The following is a 16,959-nucleotide window of genomic DNA, read 5'->3' as shown; positions in this document are numbered from 1 at the left end:
CCCATGTACCACAAAAAAAAAAAAAAAATCTACAAACAGTAAATGCTGGAGAGGGTGTGGAGAAAAGGGAACCCTTTGGCACTGTTGGTGGGAATGTAAATTGGTGCAGCCACTGTGGAGAACAGTAGGGAGGTTCCTCAGAAAACTGAAAATAGAGTTACCGTATGATCCAGCAATTCCAGCAATTCTGGGCATACATCTGGAGAAAACTCTAATTCGAAAAGATACATGCACTCCAATGTTCATAGCAGCACTGTATACAATAGCCGAGACATGGCAGCAACCCAAGTGTCCATCCACAGATGAATGAATAAAGATGTGGTCTATATATACAGTGGAGCCTTAGCCATAAAAAAGAAGGAAATAATGCCATTTGCAGCAACATGGATGGACCTAGAGATTATCATACTAAGTGAAGTAAGCCAGGCAAAGACAAGTATCATATGATACCACTTATAGATGGAACCAAAAAAAAAAAAATACAAATGAACTTACGTACAAAACAGAAATAGACCCACAGACATAGAAAACAAACTTTACCAGAGGGGAAAATGGAGGGGAGGGATAAATTAGGAGTTTTAGATTAACATATACACACTACTATATATAAAATAAATAACCAACAGGGATCTACTGTACAGCACAGGGAACTATACTCAATATTTTGTATTAACCTATAAGGGAAAAGAATCTGAAAAAGAACAGATGTATATATGTATAACTGAATCACTTTGCTGTGCACCTGAAACTAACACAAAATTGTAAATCAACTATACTTGAATTTCTTAAAAAAGAAAGAAAAAGAAAATACTTTGAGATGAATGAAAATGAAGACATAATACATCAAAAGTTATAGAATGCAGCTAAAAGAGTGCTTAGAGGACAGTTTACAACAGTAAATACCTGTATTAATAAAGAAAAAGGTCTCAAAGCAGTAACCTAACCTGTCATCTTAAGGCACTGGAGAAAGAAGAGCAAACTAAACCTAAAGCAAGCAAAAGAAAGGAAATAACAAAGATGATAGATAAAGAAAATAGAGGCTAGAAAAAGTAGAGGAAAATCAATGAAACTAAAAGCTGTTTCTTTGAAAAGAGGTGTCAAAAGTTGAAAAAACTTTAGCTAAATTGACCAAGGGAAAAAAAAGAGAAAACTCAAAACTATTAGAAAACGGTGAAAGAGGGAGCATTACTAACAACCTTAACAGAAGTCAAAAGGATCATAAAGGAATACATAAAGGATCATAAAGGAATCATAAGGATCCTAAAAGATCATAAAGGAACACAATTGTGTGCAAATAACTTAGATCATAAAGGATCGTAAAGGAATACAATGAACAACTGTATGCAAATAACTTAGATGAAATGGGCAAATTCCGTTTTTCTCTGATTCTGTGGATTATCATTTCACTCTCTTCATAGTGTCCTTTGATACACAAAAGTTTTTAATTTTGATGAAGTCATATGTATTTGTTTTACTTTTGTTGACTATATTTTTAGTGTCATAGTTGAGAAAATATTGCCAAATACAAAGTCATAAAGATTTGCCCCTGTTTTATAGTTTTAACTATTGAGGTTAGGTCTTTGATCCATTTTAAGTTAATTTTTGTAAGTGGTGTAAAGTAAAAGGGTGCAACTTCATTCTTTTGCATGTGGCTCTCTGTTTATTATTTATTATCTAATTATTTTTATCTGTTATCTAATGATCTGATTATTCATTTGTTGAAAAGAGTGTTGTTTCCCCCATTGAATTTTCCTGGCTTCCTTGTCAATATCCAAAATAAAGTATAGGTTTATTTCCAAACTCTCAATTCTGTTTTGTTGTTCTGTATGTGTATCCTTTGCTAGTACCACACAGGCCTGATTACTGTAGCTTTGTATTAGGGTTTGAAATCAGGAAGTCTGAAACTTCCAACTTTGTTCTTTTTCAAGATTCTTTTAGCTATTCAAGGTCTCTTGAAATTCCATATGAATTTTAGGATGGCCTTTTCTGTTTCTTCAAAAAGCACCATTGGGGCTTCCCTGGTGGTGCAGTGGTTGAGAGTCTGCCTGCCGATGCAGGGGACACGGGTTCGTGCCCCGGTCTGGGAAGATCCCACATGCCACAGAGCGGCTGGGCCCGTGAGCCATGGCCGCTGAGCCTGCGCGTCTGGAGCCTGTGCTCCACAACGGGAGAGGCCACAACAGTGAGAGGCCCACGTACTGTTAAAAAAAAAAAAAAGCACCATTGGAATTGTGATAGGGATTGCAATGAATAGAAAGATTGCTTTTTGTAGTACTGTCATCCTAACAATATTAGGTCTTCCACTCCATTAACACAAGATGTCTTTCCATGTATCTAAATCTTTAATTCTTCCATCAAGTTTTATAGCTTTTACTGTGCAAGTTTTACACCTCTTTGGTTAAATTTATTCCCCAATATTTAATTCTTTGTGATGCTATTGCAAATGGAATTGTTTTCTTAATTTCATTATGGGATTACTCATTGCTAGTATATAGAAATACAACTGATTTATGTGTGTTGATTTTGTATGCTATAACTTTGATAAATTCACTCATTAGCTCTAACAGTTTTTTGTGAATTTCTTAAGATTTCCTGCATAATGAGATCATGTTTTCTATGAGCAGATTTAACTGGACTTGTTCCTTTCCTATTTGGAAGCTTTTTATTTCTTTTTCCTGCCTAATTACTCTGGCTAGAAGTTCTAGTCACGTGTTAAATAGAAGTGGCAAAAGCAGCATCCTTTTCTTGTTCCTAATGTTTCTGTTAAAGCTTTCAGTCTTCATCATTGAGTATGATGTTAGCTCTCATATTACATATGTGTGCCCTTTATAATGTTAAGGAAGATCTCTTCTATTCCTAGTTTATTGGGTGTTTTTACCATGAAAGGGTGTTAGATTTTGTCAGATGCTTCTCTTTTTTTTTTTAGACCAATTTTTATACTGTTTTTCCACTTAACATTTTTATTTATTTATTTTATTATTTATGGCTGTGTTGGGTCTTCGTTTCTGTGTGAGGGCTTTCTCTAGTTGCGGCAGGCGGGGGCCACTCTTCATCGCGGTGCGCGGGCCTCTCGCTATCGCGGCCTCTCTTGTTGCGGAGCACAGGCTCCAGACGCGCAGGCTCAGTAATTGTGGCGCACGGGCCCAGTTGCTATGCGGCATGTGGGATCGTCCCAGACCAGGGCTCGAACCCACGTCCCCTGCATTGGCAGGCCGACTCTCAACCACTGTGCCACCAAGGAAGCCCTGTCAGATGCTTCTTTTGCATCTATTGAGATGATCTTGTGGGGTTTTTCTTTCATTCTGTTAATGTGGTCTGTTGCATGGATTGATTTTCATATCTTGAACCACCTTGCATTCCAGTGATAAATCCCATTTGCTCATGGTGTATAATGCTTTTAATGGACTGTTAGATTCTGTTTTCTAGTATTTTTTTGAGAAATTTTACACCAATATTAATAAAAGATAGTGGTAGCCTGTAGTAGTTTTCTTTCCTTGTTTGTGTCTAGCTTTGGTATCAGAGTAGTGCTGGTCTCTTAGAATGAGTTCACACATGTTACCTCCTCTTCAGATTTTGGAAGAGTTTGAGGAGGATTGGTGTTAATTCTTTAAATGTTTGGTAGGATTCACTAGTGAGACCATTGGCCCTGGGCTTTTCTTTGTTGGGAGGTTGTTTTTTGTTTGTTTCTTTTTGTGGTATGCAGGCCTCTCACTGCCGTGGTGTCTCCCGTTGCGGAGCACAGGCTCCGGACGCGCAGGCTCAGCGGCCATGGCTCACGGGCCCAGCCGCTCCGCGGCATGTGGGATCTTCCCGGACCGGGGCGCGAACCTGTGTCCCCTGCATCGGCAGGCGGACTCTCAACCATTGCGCCACCAGGGAAGCCCCGTTAGGAAGTTTTTGGTTACTGATTCACACTCCATACTTGTTTGGATACATTCACATTTCCTATTTTTAACTGTGTTCCGTAAGTTTCAGCATGCTGGTTTATAGTGTTGTTCACATTCTCTAGTTCTTTACTGATCTTCTCTGTGGCGGTTCTGTCCATTGTTGAAAGTAGAGTATTGAAATCTATTATTGTCGAACTGTCTTTTTTCCCTTCAAGTCTGTCAGTTAGGCAACTTTCTAAAAGCATATGAAGAGTGAGATCCCATTTTTCCTTGTTTATATATACGTGTAAGTAACATACAGTCTGCAAGGATATTCGCCACATTGCTAGTAGTTCACTCTTACTTTTGGAATTACCAGTTTTTGTATTTTCTTTTTGTCTTGTAATTTTCTAATTCATCAGCAACAAATATTTGTTATTTGCATTAAAAAGAAAAAGTTAAAAATATGTCTTAGGGGCTTCCCTGGTGGCGCAGTGGTTGAGAGTCCGCCTGCCGATGCAGGGGACACAGGTTCGTGCCCTGGTCCGGGAAGATCCCACGTGCCGCGGAGCGGCTGGGCCCATGAGCCATGGCCGCTGAGCCTGTGCGTCCAGAGCCTGTGCTCCGCAACGGGAGAGGCCACAGCAGTGAGAGGCCCATGTACCGCAAAAAAAAAAAAAAAGTCTTAAAGAAATCTACATTTAGAAGGTGAGTGAAGCAAGAAGAGCCAGTTACAGAGATTTTTTAAATAAGACCATTGGCCACGGATGAGAGTGCAGTGTCACGGGAGCAGGAAGTGTTTGGTCAGTAGTGTGGTGTCCAGAAAGATCCAGTAGGATGGGAATTGGGGAGAGGCTGTTGGATTTGGTCATCAGCATGGGTCACCAGGACCTTTGGTAGATCGGTGTCAAGAGAGTGGTGGACAGTTAAAGAAAGAATTAGAAAGAAATGAAAATGACAGGTATAGATTGCTTTTTCTAAAAATTTTTATCTGAAAGGTACAAAACAGGATGATATTATGAAAGAAAACAAAGGATAATGAAAGAATTTTTTAGAAATACTTAATAGGCAAACAGTTCTTATTTATCAGAAATGTCTGTGCTGTGACCTGTATTGTAATTTATTCTAATTTTTTCATTTAGGGTTTCAAGTGGAGGTTGTAAAAGCTTGATTAGCAGAATATTAACATATCATATACTTGTAAACAGTATGTGTTAATGTCTGTTTTCTCTTTACCTGACTCAGTGGTTCACTCCTTTGACTTTCTCTCACAAACATTTGTATTTTCTTCCTCATGTAACAGGAGCTATTTAGTCTTGTGCTCAGTGTCGTCGAAGAATTTGCCCCGTTTTATGTTCTTTCAAGAATTTTCCTGGGATTTCCCTAGTGACCTAGTGGTTAGGATTCCGGGCTTTCACTGCCATGGCCCTGGTTCAATCCCTGATTGGGGAACTGAGATCCCACAAGCCGTGCAGCACAGGCCCCCCACCAAAAAAAAAAAAAAAGAATTTTCTCCCATTTTATGTTCTTTCAATTGAATCGAAGTTTTACTTCGCTCTACTTTGTTTTAGCCATAGACCCAGGTTCTTCTAATGAAGTTCAAAGTTTACATGGCTTTTTCTTTCTTTCATTGTTGTTGTTTTCATGCAACCCTTGATTCAACCAATTTAGGTTCTTATAATGTTTCCACTTTATTATTCATTGGAATGCAGTTAAACTCTATCAGAAGGCATTTAGCTAAATGAAGAATTGAGTAATTTTGAAGGCCGAATAATACATCCTTTATGCATATGATGTCCTTCCTCTTCATTTTTCATCATGGATAAGAAGACGAAGAATCTTGGTTGCATTCCTACGGATCATGATGAACAGCAAAACAAGAAAAAAGGGAGGCACCCCAATGACCTGTGATCCTCACGTGTAAACAGAAAGAAATAAAGCAGTCTGAAATCTATTAGCTCCTAAACTCATTTTTACCTGGTATTTATCTTCCTGGACTTCTTACAAATAATATACTTTATTTATGATGGGGCTTATTTGAACCCTCTCCCCACGCCTCTTTCAGGTGGATGCTGGCTCTTTGTTCTCCTTCATTATTTGTTAGGTTTGGGGGAGATCAGTGTCACCCTAATCCCTTACTGCACACTCAGAAAACCATAAAAACGTGCTCCTTTCAGAATTAGGTTATCTAGCTAAAACACCATCTTCCCTTATTTAAGTTCTTTTCTATTGAATTCCAAGCTTTGATGCTGTTTTCTACTGAATGTCGTTAGCCTTACAGTACTTAGTTCTCAATTTTAGTGACCTTCGTTCTTATCATTCACCTCCCATGTCCATTACTTAGAATTGCCCCAGTTTTGAAATCCCAAATTACAGAATCCCACTTTACCCACTTTCTCATACCCAGCATACCTATTCTTGACTTCATAAAAGCTTCTGCTCTCAGTTATCCCATTTTTCCCAAGTTCTCAACTCCTTCTGGACCTTCTTCCTTCCCTGTAGCCACATGGCTTGTCATTTTGTCACTCTTTAATAATTGCTTCCCAGTATCTTTCCCCTTTGTCCTTGTTGAACCTAGACTGCTGTGAACTGTTGGAGAAAATCCCATGGTTATGCAGATTGGAGCCACTAAATTCATGTTCTTCAACTTGGCCTAGATTCTCCAAGGCATTTACACATCGCTGCCTAGCCTTCTGCCAGCGCTGCTCCCTGCCCTGCTGAGACTCGTTCCTCCACCACCCTCTCTGCATCTCCTTCCCTCGTTCTCTCTGCCTCTACCGTCTCAGTGTCTGAAGCTTACAGACCCTCTTGTGTCTTTACTGCCTTGACGACCCCAGCACAGTCAGCCCCGCCAGCTACTCGCTTTCCAGCGGGCGGCCCCTGCTCTCGCGGCCTGCACCACAGTCTGGCTTCCTGCCTCCCCTCTCTGCTGACTATTCTCTTGAACGTCAGCGGTGGCCCCCAAATGGCCAAGACGGGCGGCTGCTGTTCGCCTGACTCTTGACTGACCCTCTAGCAGCACTTGCTGCTGTGGACGTCTCTCCCTGGGCGCCTGTGGTTTTGTTCTCAGCGATGTGTTCCTGCCGTTAGTTTCCTTTGTGCTTCCTCTTCCTACCAGCGCCTAAATGCTCCCTCCCTTCAGCGCTGCTCCCTTAGACACAGTCCCCCAGGGGGTTATTGCTGCTCACGGCTTCACCGTTGTTGCTTCAGGGTCGTTTTTCGTGTCTCAAGCTCTCCGCTGGCCCCTAGAAGCTCTGGTCTCGCTGTGCATCAGGCACTTACATTCGTGCGTTATCCCCACAGGCATCTGGAGCTCAGCGCATCCGAAACTGAAGCCCGCTTCCTCCCCATCACACCCTTTCCGGTGCCCCCTTTCCCTGCGGTGGCGCTCCCCCAGCTCACTCAGGCTGTGGGGAGTTTTCGTGGACATGTCCAGCTGCCTCATGTTTTGTATCTGCTCCGTCACCAAGAGCAGCTTATTCTTCCTCCTCCACTTCTCTTCTCTGTCCTTCTCTGTGTCCTCTGTGTCTTTTGCTCAGGGTAGGCCCTCAGCACTTCTCCCCAGATTATTGCGAAGGACTCCTTTCCTTCAGGCTGGACCTCCTTCTTCTGCACAACACACTGATCCTTTTACTCTCCGTAAACGCGTTTAGCGGTTCTAGGAGCTCTTAACTTACTGCTCGGAGCCCTCTTGCTCTGACTTGTGCCTGTGTCTATCCTGTGGGTGGTACCCTTTGGTTCCGTCATACAGAGCAACTTAAAAACCAACTCTTCCATTTAAAGCTCTTTATGTAAGACAGCAACAATATGTCGTTGTCATGAGGAAAGCACTTAAATTTTACTTGGAGAAATGTTATTAAAAGTCAAATTTCTTATGACTTTTTCTCACAGTAATTTTAGCATGCAGCTCATTTTAGTAGAATATGATGTTTATTGTATTCCTTCTACATTGCAATTTTATTGAATTAATTTTAGCATCTTCAGAATTAAAAATTTGCTGAAAATGTGTTTAAGGGTACCATAATGAGGCTTTATATTATTAGAAAGATTATCTTATATTAGAAAATGTTGTGGTCAAGCATAATTTTCCTTCTTGCCTTAATGGCCTGCACGCTTAAATGTAATGTTCTGTTACTATGAAATGTGTACAGCTCTACCTTAGAACTAATGCTGTTGTAACAGCATAGAGAGAGCGTTTATACTGTGTCTTTCTACCTTAGTAACTTTTGTTAAGGACACATTATTTCCATTTGTTTAGTCAGACGGAGCTGCATTTTTATCCAGCTGACCAAAGCAAGGCAGGATGCACAGAAGTCAGTGAAGGATGCGTCAGGGTTCTTTTACCTCATTTGCAGGCACTGCGGTGGAAAATGCAGGATAGACCGACTGCTGACTCGCCAGCGCAAACAGCAGTGACGAGACTGTCCAGCTCCCCAAGAGCCACAAGATAAATGCCTACCCCTCTTTCCAGAGGCTTTTGTTACAAGCACAGTGCTGTGCTCACATCTCAGCCCCATCTTATTCCACGCTGCTGCCCTTTCAATCCCTCTTACCTTGTTCAGTTATTTTCCATAGCACTTGTCACACCCTAATGTTTACTATAATATGTATTTACAATTTCCTTACTTTTGAAGTTTACTGTTTATTGTCTGTTTCTCCCCCTAGAGCGTCTGCTCCGTGACAGGAATGTGTGTCCCTTGTGCTCAGTGACATAAACAAAATACCCAGAGTAGTGCCCGGCACATAGTAGGTATTCATTCATTCACAGGAGTTTCTGTCAGGCGTCCAAGAAGAAGTGTTGAGTGAGCAGTTAGATGTACAAGTAGGAGAGAGAACGGAACTGAAATGTAGGTTGAAGACTCTTCAGTGGATTCATGAGAGCTGAGACTTCATGAGGTTGCAAAAGTGAGTTTAGATGGGAAAGGTGGGTGGAAGGAATGAGCTCTGGGATGACCCAGCATTTACAAGTTGGGGAGAGTAAGTGGGAGCAGCTAAAAGGTAGTGTGATTCCATTTATATGAAGTGTCCATCATAGGCAGATCTGTAGAGACAAAGTAGATCCGTGGTTGCCCACAAGTAGGGGAAAAGGAGTGACTGCTAATGGGTTTTCCGTTCTTCTGGCGGGTAATGAAAATGTTCTGAAAGTAGGTGGTGGTGATGGTTGTACCACTCTGAATATACTAAAAACCATTGAACTATACAGTTTCAATGGACGGATTTTGTGATATATGAAGTATATCGCAATAAAGCTATAAAAACATATAAAAATACCAATCCTTGTTCCCAGTTGAAAATATTAATTTTAAAATTATTTTCATGGAAATGACTCTGACAAGTACAGGTTTCTGGTAACTGACCATACTGCTGAACTGAATGAATAAGCATTTTCAGAACTCTAATGGAAAACTGATGAATTCATAACAGTGCTAACAAAAGACCAAGATGAAAAAAAATTAATTACATGGGACTGAGTGAACTGATGAGGATGATTATAATTTTTGTGACTTTCTGTTTGAATAAAAAAAAAAAATCCCACAAGGACCCAGAGGCAAAAAAACATACAAATCAATTTTCACTGCAGAGTAAAGGAGCTGTTACAATGGAGGATTCCTGGACTGAATGTCAATATTATGACACAGTGTGAGTGTGTTTCGTGTTTGGTAATTGCAGTCATTGTTGCTTTTGTTGTGGTCATCCATTTACAATGCTTGGTATCAGTTTATTTATCTCTTGTAAAAATAAAATACAGTGTGTGTGTGTGAAAAAAATGAATACAGTAAATAAATAAATAAATAAAATTATTTGCAAAAAATAAATGGAGACGCTAAAATAATAAAAACATGACTCTTTTTTTTTTTTTTTTTTTTTGCGGTACGCGGGCCTCTCACTGTCGTGGCCTCTCACTGTGGTGGCCTCTCCCGTTGTGGAGCACAGGCTCCGGACGCGCAGGCTCAGCGGCCATGGCTCACGGGCCCAGCCGCTCCACGGCATGTGGGATCTTCCCGGACCGGGGCACGAACCCGTGTGCCCTGCATCGGCAGGCGGACTCTCAACCACTGCGCCACCAGGGAAGCCCAAACATGACTCTTTATATGCATTTCCAATATCAGAGAACTCATTGTGGGTCTAAACCGAAACATATTCATCTAGGTCAATTCTTACAGAAGAGTGAACTGATTTGTAGGAGCCATCTCAGGAGTTTTAAAAGCACAGATTGCTGATAAATTCATTTGCCAAAAAAATTAGCTGCTTAGGCTTCCAAGGACTCACTAAGCAGTCTCCTTCCCATCCAATCAGTACGTGGGTAAGAGTGGGCCGTGAGCACACTGCCCTGGCAGCATCTGAGTGCTGACCCATCTCCACACGTAAATACTTTCTCCTCTCCCGGTCTTCTTGTAAACACACACATGCACACACGTACCTAAGATGGGGCGTGGTGAGCACGTCCATAGTCGTCAGACTGCAGGGTGGCAAATAGTTTGTCTGTCCCCTACCTAGCTCATGACCCCTCACCCTGACTGGGGAGGATGCATTTTCCTGTGTGAGAAGAACAGGTTTAAAGCCCACGGGCCATGCTTTTATTTCTTAAAGACAGATTTCTCCTCCTTGGAAGGATATTCAGGAGGGTCAGTTTCCCTCTACCCTTATATTCTTATGCTTTTAATCAGCTTACTTATTGTTGTTCTCTGAATGATATAAAAAGGAATCATTAAAAAGAAGGGGTGAGGGGCTTCCCTGGTGGCGCAGTGGTTGAGAGTCTGCCTGCCAATGCAGGGGACATGGGTTTGTGCCCCGGTCCGGGAAGATCCCACCTGCCACGGAGCGGCTGGGCCCATGAGCCATGGCCTCTGAGCCTGCGCTTCCGGAGCCTGTGCTCCGCAACGGGAGAGGCCACAACAGTGAGAGGCCCGCGTACCGCAAAAAAAAAAAAAAATCATTCTAAATATGAGATTCTTTGGAATTACATCCAATGTAAGCCTACTTTACCGGGCTTGTATACAACAAATAAAAAGTAAAAATTAAGACGTTTAATTCTAAAATGATTCAACTTTTCATTCAGCATCCTGAGAAAAAAATTAAAACTTGGATTCTGTTTTCTAACATTCATATACATATGACTTCTGGCTTATTTTTGTGATTGTTGTCATAAGAAACTGGAAGAACTGTTCACTGTATGTATTTCAAAGGTCATTTATCAACAGTTTGGACGGTTTTGGAATGTGGCATCAAGAAGCATTAGCCTGGAAGGTTTATTCCCCGGTGCCAAGCTCGGTCCACACTGAAGCGCTGAGCTCTGGTCCCAGCTTCATCCTGTGGCGTCTTTATCAAGTGGAGGCTGTGGCACGAGGAACAACTTTAATCCCTCATAAGGACAGCTGGTTTCCATGGTGTTTGGGGACATGGGGAACCTGACACACAGAGCAGCCCAGATCAGATCAGTCTGGTGTTTAATTTCACACCAAAATGAAAATCCTGGAGGATGTAAACAGTAAATGTGACACGCACCCTCAGAGAGTCTCCGGTCTAGTCTTGGGGACAAAACTGATGCCCCCTTACGAGTTCTTCTTAAGCTTCCATCTTCAGGTCGTCCTCTCTCCTCCTTGCCTTCTTCCTCGAGGACCTTGCCCCCATCAGTGACTTAGCTGTGCCTGAACACTGACTTTTTCACGTGTGTGTCTCCAGACCAGACCTCTCATCTGACCAGAGGCATCTCAGGTCAGCAACCGTAAACGTGCTGTGGGTGCCCTGCGCCTCCCCGCCCGCCGTCCCTCTGCTGGTGAACGGCCCCGTCACGGTCTCTCGTTCGACCGTGTTCCCGGACTGGCACAGTGCCTGGCACAAGTATTTATTAAACAGCTTAATAAGTAAATATATCAACAGTTATTATATAATGAAATGATGAGTTATAATCCACACCTTTATTAAAAATTTTATTGGCTACACCTCATGTAAGAGGCACTGTGTTAGGCCTTGGGGATGTAGTGGTAAATAAAACAGATATTAATGGAATTCACAATCTAGTGTAGAGTTGGGGTAATAGACTATCTAATGTGGTAGTTTCATCAGAGAGCTGGAGGAATCATGACTTCACAAAGGGTGTGAGAAAAATGGATACATTTCCTTAAGCAAACAACAAAAGGGAGAAGAATATTCCCTCTGAGGGGATAAATCTGTTAAGATGCTGCAGCAGGTTGTATTTCCAAAAATGGCTGCAACGGTATTTCTGGTCCCGTATGCTCTTCCAGAACTTTGTCAGCCCCCATCAAGAGGTGGGACCTGTATCCCCTCTCCGTGACCTTTGCGACTTCCACTCCTAGAGATGCATGGATGTGACAGTGTGGCACTTTGAAGGCTAGGTCCTAAAAGGCCATGTGGGCCTACAGCCAGTTGCTAGTATCGTTCTTAATAGTAAAAGATTAGATGCTTTGCCTCTGAGATCAGGGAGTAGGCAAGGCTGTCCAGTCTCACGGCTTGTATTCACCATGCTACCGGAAGTAGCGACCAGTGCAAAAAGGCAAGGAAAAGAAATGAGACCTACAGATTTAAAAGGGAAAGGGAAGTTGTCTTTGTTCAGAGACATGATTATGTAGAAAATCTCAAAGTATCCACAAATAATAAGACTACTAAACTAGTAAGGGAGTTGTCAAGGTCATAGGACACAGCACCTCTGTATGAAAATCGGTTGTATTTCTGTACACCAGCATCTCCGCTGTGTCGTGGCCTTACACTTTGTCCTACACACTCCAGCAAAGGACCTGATCGCCGCTCAAAGAGAAAGTAGAGGTCGTGATATAGTAACACCCCCTTCACAACCATGGCGCTCTTCCACCTCATGGCGGGGGTGGGGGGGCACCGCAGGGCCTGCTGTGTTGGCAGAGGGTTCCAGCCCTTCCATCTCAGGCCCGATTCACCTGCTAGTCCCGGAACGCTTTCAGCCCCACTTTTCTGGGCTAATTCCTGCTAATCTGTCAGGTCTTAACTTAAGCAGCTCTCATTTGGAGAAGCTTTTCCTCACCTTCCCCGCTCCCCATTGTTTAGTTTCTTAGCTTTCTATTTCCCCCTTTATATCAGTTTTCAAGCTGTAATTAAATTATTTGTTATGTATAATGTTATTAATTATTTCACAGTGCTTAAGGTTGCAAAAAAGAAAGTCACATTTCTCGTTTTTCCATTCAAAAATGATGTAAATGTGGGCTTCCCTGGTGGCGCAGTGGTTGAGAGTCCGCCTGCCGATTCAGGGGACACGGGTTCGTGCCCCGGTCCGGGAAGATCCCACGTGCCGCGGAGCGGCTGGGCCCGTGAACCATGGCCGCTGAGCCTGCGCGTCCGGAGCCTGTGCTCCGCAACGGGAGAGGCCACAGCAGTGAGAGGCCCGCGTACCGAAAAAAAAAAAAAAAAAGATGTAAATGTATTTCAAGAAGCGACTTATCAAAGTTGGCAAGGAGGCCAGTTTTAGGCATTTTAGGGCATCACATTTGTCTTCCTCTAGAAGAAATGCCAACCAGAGGTCATCTCTGGCTCTCACTATTTAAATATTCCAGCAAAATAAACAAGCCATATGCTTTGTTGAAAGAAAATAGCACCACTGAAATTTGCCTTCCTTTTTTTCCTCCAGTTATCACTTTTATTAGTGATATTCGGGAGCTCAGTCACTTTGCTAATGTGCTATTTTCTGCCTTGATTTCCATCATAGCTGAGACTGAATTCAAGCAAGTGTGTAATCAGCTCTTATACCAATTCTAATATTGATGCTAAGTTGTTCCATGTATTTATGCAAGATGTGAAATGATGTAAATGTCTCTACTGTGCAATTTTTATGTGTCAAAAGTCCACTTATCTCTAGCAAAATGAAGTTGAATTAGATACTATTAGCAATGTTTTTGTAGTTATGGTTATCAAATAACTTTATTTTGGCTACAGGCAAAGATTTATTTGACCTGTAACAACACTTAATATGTATTGTTGCAGTTTTACTTAAAGTATTAAAATGGCTGTTTGCCTGTAACAAGATGTGCTTGTTCCTGGTTTTTAACTTCAGAAATCCTCTGTAAACAGTGAAAACCACGTGGTGGAATCTCCAGAGTAGGTGGAGACCTTTTAAAACACTCTACTTCTTGAGCCAAAATTCCATCATAGTGTTGAAGATTTATCCCTTCCCCTACCAAGAAAAGCTACAATGTATTTTCCATCCTTTCATACTAGCACAGTGAAGCAAGGCATCCTCAACTCTAGATCTGCCTTTTTTGCTGTTAAGTTTTTCCCATTCTGTTATTTTTATATGACAGCATAAATGTATATGAAATAGCTATGAAAACAATAAGAATGCGTTTCTTATGTGTGTGAAAATATTTACAAATAATGTGGCTGATTAGGGGTTAATATCCAAAATACATAAACAGCTCATTCAACTCAATCTCAAGAAAACAAAAGACACAATTAAAAGATGGGCAGGAGACCTGAATAGACATTTTTCCAGAGAAGACATACAGATGGCCAACAGGCACATGAAAAGATGCTTAACATTGCAAATCACCAGAGAAATGCAAACCAAAACTACAATGAGGTATCACCTCACACCAGTCAGAGTGGCCGTCCTCAAAAAGAACACAAATAACAAATGTTGGCGAGGATATGGAGAAAAGGGAACCCTCCTACACTGTTGGTGGGAATGTAAATTGATGCACGCTGTGGAAGACCGTATAGAGGTTCCTCAAAAAAATAAAAATAGAACTACCATATGATCCAGCAATTCCACTCCTCAGTATGTATCCAAAGAAAACATTTGAAAAGATACATGCATCCAGATGTTCACAGCAGCACTATTTACAATTGCCAAGATACGGAAGCAACCCAGGTGTCCATCAATAGATGAATGGATAAAGATGATGTGGTGTATACATACAGTGGAATAGTACTCAGCCATAAAAGAGAATGAATTTTTGCCATTTGCAGCAATATAGATGGACCCAGAGGGCATTATGCTAAGTCAGACAGAGAAAGGCAAACACTATGTTATCACATATATGTGGAATCTAAACAATACAACAAATGAATGTAACAAAAAAGAGACAGACTCACAGATACAGAGAAAGCCAGTGGGGAAAGAGAAGAAGGAGAGGGGCAATATAGGGATAGGGGATTAAGAGATACAAACTACTCTGTGTAAAATAAGCTACAAGGATATACTCTACAGCAGCGGTCCCCAGCCCTTTTGGCACCAGGGACCGGTTTCGTGGAAGACAGTTTTTCCGCGGACCGGGACGGGGCCGGGGCGGGATGGTTCAGGCGGTGATGCGAGCGATGGGGGAGCAGATGAAGCTTCACACCCTCACCCGCCACTCACATCCTGCCGTGTGGCCTGGTTCCTCACAGGCCGCGGGGCCGATGCTGGTCCGCAGCCCGGGGTTTGGGGACCCCTGCTACAGCACAGGGAATATGACCAATATCTTACAATAACTATAAATGGAGTATAACCTATCAAAATTATTAATCACTATGTTTTATGTCTGAGACTAATATTGGACATCAACTCTACCTCAATTTTTTAAAAAGTAGGGGGGAGAGGACTGGCAAAAATGAATACATATATTTAAGTATATTTAATGTGTCTTTGTGTTGTTACTGTTGTCAGATGGACAAAGGTCATGCCCCTCGTGTAGCCGACCAGACCACACCCCTCTTAAATCTGATACTTGGTCTCTCTCCTTGGGGAGCCCATAAACGAGTGGTCTAAAACCAGGCAGCCTGGGTGAGACGCACTAAGAAACCCCAGCAGAGGGTTCTGGGTTGGAAACACCACAGTCTCCTCTCTTACTCAGAGAAATGTTTATTGACTTAGGAGAAAGGAAGTAAGAAAGACAAGGTGTTCTCCTAGGAGCTCTGCCTTGTCTTTTTCTTTTTTAACCTAAAAATGAATTTTCTGTAACAGAGGTACCCCAGACTTTTTATCAGCAAAGGTAATTTCTTTACCATTTTCTAATATTCCATTTTGAAAAAAATTTTTTTCAAGACAAGTTCATTTAGTACATGGATTCTCCATTTTTGATAATCAAATACATATACAGGTATCCGGCAGAACTTGTAGTCAACATGAAATTACCGGGTAACTTCTATCTATTTGATGATCTCATGTTATAATAGCATCTAACATTTGAATCGAGTTATTTGTCATTGGGTAACAATAGTTTATCAGTGACAATTTTTCCAAAACAGTAACTCCTAAGCTTACAAACATGGTCATAGATGTTTCTAAAAATTATATGGTCATGTTCACAATTAATGTTTTAATTATTAAAGCAAAAATAAAATCTTGATAATTTATTAACAGTAAATAATAGAATTTGTCCCCAGTAGATTTATAATCCAAATTTAAGCATCCCGAACTGCAAAAAGCCACATCTAAAAGTATTGTTTTTTTTCAACCTGTCACCTGAATTTTCACACACCATGTAATTGCACTGAACAAACTTCATGGATAATTTTGAGAGCAAGAAGGGAAGTTTGTGATGCATATGGCTTACGTAAGAAATAAAATTAACAAAATATTTTTCAGTGTTCTAGATGTGTAAATGGCTTGAGGCTGTCTTCAGAAAAAGTCTCAACAAAAGAAGCAAGGTGATTGCTTTAGAATTACAGTGGATAAGAGGAAAATGAAGTCAGCCTAAAGACGATGGCGGAAAGCCTGAAAGAATTTTAATCTGTTATCCAGTAGGAAACTGTTAAAAGTAACATCACTTTAGAATGAACAGCCATCTTGGCCAGCCTTTACTTTTATTTTATTTATTTATTTGTTTATTTTATTTATTTATTTTTGGCTGCATTGGGTCTTCGTCGTTGCGCGCGGGCTTTCTCTAGTTGCGGCGAGCGGGCTTCTCTTGTTGGGGAGCATGGCGTCTAGGCGCCCGGGCTTCAGTAGTTGTGGCACACGAGCTGAGTAGTTGTGGCTCGCAGGCTCTAGAGCGCAGGCTCAGTAATTGTGGTTCGCGGGCTTAGTTGCTCCACGGCATGTGGGATCTTCCCATACCAGGGCTTGAACCCGTGTCCCCTGCATTGGCAGGTGGATTCTTAACCACTGCGCCACCAGGGAAGCCCC

General features: G+C 41.7%; 1 protein-coding gene across 2 annotated transcripts in view; it reads left to right on the top strand.

Annotated features, from left to right (window-relative positions):
- MICU2 (mitochondrial calcium uptake 2) overlaps positions 1-16,959 on the top strand; it is an 84,716-nt gene that overhangs the window by 30,737 nt on the left and 37,020 nt on the right. The gene's annotated exons all lie outside the window — the stretch shown is intronic.

Source organism: Globicephala melas, chromosome 18, assembly GCF_963455315.2.
Source record: "Globicephala melas chromosome 18, mGloMel1.2, whole genome shotgun sequence".
NCBI lineage: Eukaryota > Metazoa > Chordata > Mammalia > Artiodactyla > Delphinidae > Globicephala > Globicephala melas.
The sequence above is the reverse complement of the archived record's forward strand: the minus strand, read 5'-3'. Positions and strand labels throughout refer to the sequence as shown.